We start from the raw sequence: 6657 nt of genomic DNA, 5'->3' as shown, positions 1-6657 counted from the left end.
TCATATAATATTATCATTAGTCTGTTTTTGGGTATTATATTTAGTTTTAACATGATTGATGTTTGCTAACCCTCATTATTCCAGGAATGAACCAGATTTCTTGCCTTAATTAGTTCAGTCCTCACAGTAAGGAACTGCCCTTTGAAGCAATTAGAGATCTTTCTACCTTTAGATTCATTATATATAGCTGGAGTTGACATTTTCTGAGCAAACCTGAGGCCTAAGATTTCACTCTGGGCTTTTTTAGCTGGTTTTGCATTAATTATTAGTCTGCACTGGTGGCATATAGGGCATTTTCACCTGACTTCTGAAAAGAACTTGTATTGTACCAGATTTAACTGCACCAAAATGTACCCAAGATTTACGAGATTATCCTACCAAGCTTCCTCTTCCACATTATTCTGACTTAATGCTAGATTCATAAAGGACTTTGGCAAAAGCTAGTCTAACTCTACACAGCGAATATGTGTTCAACACCTGTCATACAGCCAAAGTTTTTATGTATCACTTCTACATCATAATACAATACAAGTGAATAGGTTCAATTTGTGACCACGAGGGGACCATGATCACGATGCAAAAATTCCAAGGCTTTTTGTCTTGTATGTTGCGGTATCAGTACCCTAGGGTCACAACGCAACCCTTTTCACTTGAATTGTATTATGATGCAGCAGTTAGACACTTAGTGAATTTTGACTTATATAAATAGCATTATATAGAGATGCAGTTAGTTAGGAGAAAAGGCCTCTTCTGTAAGAGACACTTCGAAAACTGCTCCAAACAGGTGATTTCTAAAGTACTGGCACAATGATGTCATTTTATTGATTTTTGCATAGAAAGGATTTATACAGAGGTGGACGCTGACAGCTTGGGGCTCCTGTGCAAGAAATGTGTGTAGGCCATTTTATGGCAAAAAAGCTACATGTATATACACTACTGTTCAAAAGTTTAGGGTCACTTAGAAATTTCCTTATTTTTGAAAGAAAAGCACAGTTTTTTTTCCAATGAAGCTAACATTAAATGATTCAGAAATACACTCTATATATTGTTTATGTGGTAAATGACTATTCTAGCTGCAAATGTCTGGTTTGTAATGCAATATCTTCATACGTGTATAGAGGCCCATTTCCAACAACCATCACTGCAGTGTTCTTAAGGCTACTGTGTTTGCTAACTGTGTAAGAAGGCTAATGGATGGTTAGAATACCCTTGAAAAACCTTGTGCAAGTATGTTAGCACAGTTGAAAACAGTTTTGCTGATTAGAGGAGCTATAAACCTGACATTCCTTTGAGCTTGTTGAGAATCTGTAGCATTACATTTGTTGGTTCCATTAAACTCTCAAAATAGCAGGAAAAAAAGAACTTTCATGTGAAACTTGACAGTCTATTCTTGTTCCTAGAAATGAAGGCTAATCCATGTGAGAAATTGCCAAAAAACTGAAGATTTCCTACAACGGTGTGTACTACACCCTTCAGAGGAGAGCACAAACAGGCTCTAACCAGAGTAGAAAGAGAAGTGGGAGGCCCCGCTGCACAACTGAGCAACAAGACAAGTACATTAGAGTCTGTAGTTTGAGAAATCGATGCCTCACAGGTCCTCAACTGGTAGCTTCATTAACCCCTTTACCCTCAAGGGTGGTTTGCACGATCATGACCGGACAAATTTTTACAATTCTGACCACTGTCCCTTTATGAGGTAATAACTCTGAAACGCTTCCATGGATCCCACTGATTCTGACACCGTTTTCTCATGACATATTGTACTTCATGTTAGTTGTAAAATTTCATTCATATAACTTGCGTTTATTTGTGAAAAAAATGGAAATTTGGCGAAAATTTAGAAAATTTCGCAATTTTTCAACTTTGAATTTTTATGCCCTTAAATCACAGAGATATGGCGCACAAAAAACTTAATAAGTAACATTTCACATATGTTTACTTTACATCAGCACAATTTTGGAACCAAATTTTTTTTTGTTAGAACGTTATAAGGGTTAAAAGTTGACCAGTGATTTCTCATTTTTACAACATCATTTTATTTTTACGGACCACATCAAATTTGAAGTCACTTTGAGGGGTCTATATGATAGAAAATACCCCAAAGTGACACCATTCTAAAAACTGCACCCCTAAAGGTGCTCAAAACCCCATTCAAGAAGTTTATTAACCCTTCAGATGCTTCACAGGAATTTTTTGAATGTTTAAAAAAAAAAATGAACATTTAACTTTTTTTCACAAAAAAATTAATTCAGGTCCAATTATTTTTATTTTACCAAGGGTAACAGGAGAAATTGGACTGCAAAAGTTATTGTGCAATTTGTCCTGAGTACGCTGATACCTGATATGTGGGGGGAACCACTGTTTTGGCGCATGGCAGCATGGCAGAGCTCAGAAGGGAATGAGCGCCATTTGACTTTTTCAATGCAAAATTGGCTGGAATTCAGATCGGACGCCATGTCACGTTTGGAGAGCCCCTGATGTGCCTAAAAAGTGGAAACCCCCCACAAGTGACCCCATTTTGGAAACTAGACCCCAAGGAACTTATCTAGATATGTGGTGAGAACTTTGAACCCACAAGGGCTTCACAGAGTTTATAACGTTCAGCCGTACAATCAAAAAATTATATTTTTTCCACAAACATGATCTTTTAGTCCCCAATTTTTTATTTTCCCAAGGGTAACAGGAGAAATTGGACCCCAAAAGTTGCTGTCCAATTTGTCCTGAGTACGCTGATACCCTATATGTGGGAGAAAACTACTGTATGGGCACACATCGGGGTTTGGAAGGGAAGTAGTGATGTTTTGGAATGCAGACTTTGATGGAATGGTCTGCGGGTGTCATGTTGCCTTTGGAGAGCTCCTGATGTACCTAAATAGTGGAAACCCCCTACAAGTGACTGCATTTTGGAAACTAGACCCCCCAAGGAACTTATCTAGATATGTGGTGAGAACTTTGAACCCACAAGGGCTTCACAGAGTTTATAACGTACAGCCGTACAATCAAAAAATTATATTTTTTCCACAAACATGATCTTTTAGTCCCCAATTTTTTGATTTTCCCAAGAGTATCAGGAGAAATTGGACCCCAAAAGTTCTTGTCCAATTTGTCCTGAGCACGCCGATACCCTATATGTGGGAGAAAACTACTGTATGGGCACACGTCAAGGCTTGGAAGAGAAGTAGTGACATTTTGGAATGCAGACTTTGATGGAATGGTCTGCGGGTGTCATGTCACGTTTGGAGAGCCTCTCATGTGCCTAAACTGTTGAAATTCCCCACAAGTGACCACATTTTGGAAACTAGACCCCCCACGGAACTTATCTAGATATGTGGTGAGCACTTGGAACCCCCAAGTGCTTCACAGAAGATTATAATGCCTGGGCGTGAAAATAAAAAATCATATTTTTTTCCACAAAAATGATATTTTTGCCCCCAAATTTTTATTTTCCTAAGGGTAACAGGAGAAATTGGACCCCAAAAGTTGTTTTGCAATTTGTCCTGAGTAGGTTGATACCCAATATGTTGGGGTAAAACACTGTTTGGGCGCATGGCAGAGCTTGGAAGGGAAGGAGCACCATTTGACTTTTTAAACGCAGAATTGGCTGGAATTGAGATCAGACACCATGTTGCCTTTGGAGAGTACCTCATGTGCCCAAACAGTGGAAACCCCCCAATTCTAATTCCAACCCTAACCTCAACACACCCCTTAACCCTAATCTCAGCCCTAACCCTAGCCCCAACCCTAACCCTAACCCTAGCCCTAACCCTAACCCTAATGGGAAAATGGAAATAAATAGATTTTTTTAGATTTATTATTTTTCCCTAACTAAGGGGGTGGTAAAGGGGGGTTTGATTTACTATTTATAGCGGGTTTTTATGTTTGGCAGCTGTCATACGCTAAAAGAAGCTTTTTATTGTAAAAATAGTTTTTGCATCACCACATTTTGAGAGCTATAATTTTTCCATATTTTGACCCACCGAGTTATGGGAGGTCTTATTTTTTGAGGGACGAGTTGACATTTTTATTGGTACTGTACCATTTTCGAGCACGTAACATTTTTTGATCGCTTCTTATTCCGATTTTTGGGACGCAGAATGAACAAAAACCAGCATTTCAAGAATTTCTTTTGGGGGGTGCATTGATAAGGCAGTATTATTCTTCGCATCAGTACGATTACAGCGATACCTCATTTATGTCTTTTTTATGTTTTGGCGCTTTTATGCAATGAAAACAATTTTATATAAAATAATTATTTTTGCATCGTTTTATTCTGCGAGCTATAACTTTTTTATTTTTTCGGTGATAATGCTGTGTAGCATCTCATTTTTTGCGGGACAAGATGACGTTTTCAGCGGTACCATGAATATTTATATCCGCCTTTTTGATTGCGTGTAATTGAACTTTTTGTTCAGCGGTATGATAATAAAGCATTATTTTTTGCTTTGTTTTTTTAGTTTTATATTTTAAGGGGTTTGCTAAAGGGGTTAACTAATGGGACAGTTTTATAGGGTGGGTCGTTACGGACGCGGCGATACTACATATGTGTACTTTTAATGTTTTTTTTTATTTCCAAAAAATGAATTTGATAGGGAGTATTATAATTTTTTTATTTATTTAGCGATTTTTTATAAATTATTTTTTCACTTTTTTTTTTTTAAAACTTTATTATACTGTCCCAGGGGGGACATCACTGTCATGTGTGAGATCGCTGATCTGACAAATCACAGATCGCTGTGACAGATCAGCGATCTGACACAGGCACTGCAGAAGGCTTTCTCATGCCTGTGCTTTGCAGGCACTGAGGAAGCCACCTCCCTGCAGGCCTGCAAAGGTCCCCGCCACCATATTGGATCTGGGGACCTGCAGGGAAGGAGGACCCCAGAGCAGCGCAGCACATCACGCTGCTCCGGGGGGCTCAGGGAAGCACAGAGGGAGCCCCCTCCCTGCCGATGCTTCCCTAAACCCCGGTACACTGCGATCGTATTTGATCGCAGTGTGCCAGGGGTTAATGTGTCGGGGGAGGTCCGTGACAGCCCTTGACACATAGTGCCGGGTGTCAGCTGTGATAATCAACTGACACCAGGCCGCGATCAGCGGCTCTCACCCCGTGAGCGCCGCTGATCGCTATGACATACTATCCCATCCATGGGCATAGGGGCCCGGGTCCCATGGACGGGATAGTATGTCAGATGTCAGTAAGGGGTTAAATAGTACATGCAAAACGCCAGTATCAACGTCTACAGTGAAGAGGTGACTCCGGGATGCTGGCCTTCAGGGCAGAGTGTCAAAGAAAAAGCCATATCTGAGACTGGCTAATAAAAGGAAAAGATTAATATGATCAAAGAAAATACACACATTGGACAGAGGAAGATTGGAAAAAAGTGGACAGACGCATCCAAGTTTGAGGCGTTTGGATCACACAGAAGAACTTTTGCGAGACGCAGAACAACTGAAAAGATGCTGGAAAAGTGCCTGACGCAATCTGTCAAGCATGGTGGAGGTAATGTGATGGTCTGGGGTTGCTTTTGTGCTGGTAAAGTGGGAGATTTGTACAAGGTAAAAGGGATTTTGAATAAGGAAGGCTATCACCCCATTTTGCTTTTCCAAACATTTTATTATTATATTATAATAATGATAACATAGTAGACTCATTGTCTGCATAATGTGGGAGAGGGGTGGGGGGAAAGAGAAGGGAAGGGATGGAGGAAAGAGGGAAGGGGAAACAAATCAGAGTACTTTGGTTCATGGTCAATACCATGTTCAAAGAATAACATAAGAACAATAATACAAACAATTAGTTCAAGTGAGTAATTGGCACATTATATGATATACAATACACAATACCAAAATCTGGCTTTTAATTAAAGGGCAGTTTCCTATGTAATGGGTGTAGGAAATATATGATCCCACTTAGACCATTTGGTATAAAACTTTGAAAAATGATCATTAGCCAGAGCAAATTTAAGTTCGTATGCTCGGTGTTGAGCCATGATATCTATGATGTGTTGAAGACTAGGAAGTGTATGACTCTTCCAATGATACGCAATAGTGTTTTTTACAACTAAACATATATGTACAATTAATGTTTTGACTTCTAAGTCCAGACTATCCAGCTCTAGAGAGAGTAATGCCGACTGTGGAGAGAGAACGAAGGTTTTACCATATATTTTGTGTATAACAGAGGAGACCTGCGACCACAGGGATTGGGTCACAGGGCAACTCCAGAACATGTGTAACAAGTCACCTCTTTTGCCGCAGTTTCTCCAGCAAAGTGGAGACCTGTCGGGATCGAAATGAGCCAAACGAACCGGTGTAAAGTACCATCGGGAGAGCACCTTAAAATAGGTTTCCTGTAAAGTCATGGAAAGGGTCGAGGCATAGGATAAGGACAATGCATCTTCCCAACTTTCTGCTGAAAAGGATGCCTTGATGTCTTTCTCCCATGTTAGCATATATGAATCTTTTGTGAGAGAGGAGTCCTGGTTAAAACTGTCATATATGAACTTGTGGCTCCAGAATATTGTGTGGCCTACATTACTCAGGATTTTAACAGAAGGTTCCGAAAATATCGGTCTTTTCTGTAAGAAATCTAAGATAGTGTCCTTTAATATTTGATATTCCATAAACATAGACCAAGGTACTTTGTATTTGGATTTT

The sequence above is a fragment of the Dendrobates tinctorius genome, unplaced genomic scaffold (genome assembly GCF_039654945.1).
Source record: "Dendrobates tinctorius isolate UK_male_01 unplaced genomic scaffold, ASM3965494v1 ptg000015l, whole genome shotgun sequence".
Taxonomy (NCBI): Eukaryota; Metazoa; Chordata; class Amphibia; order Anura; family Dendrobatidae; genus Dendrobates; species Dendrobates tinctorius.
Note: the sequence above shows the minus strand (reverse complement) of the source record.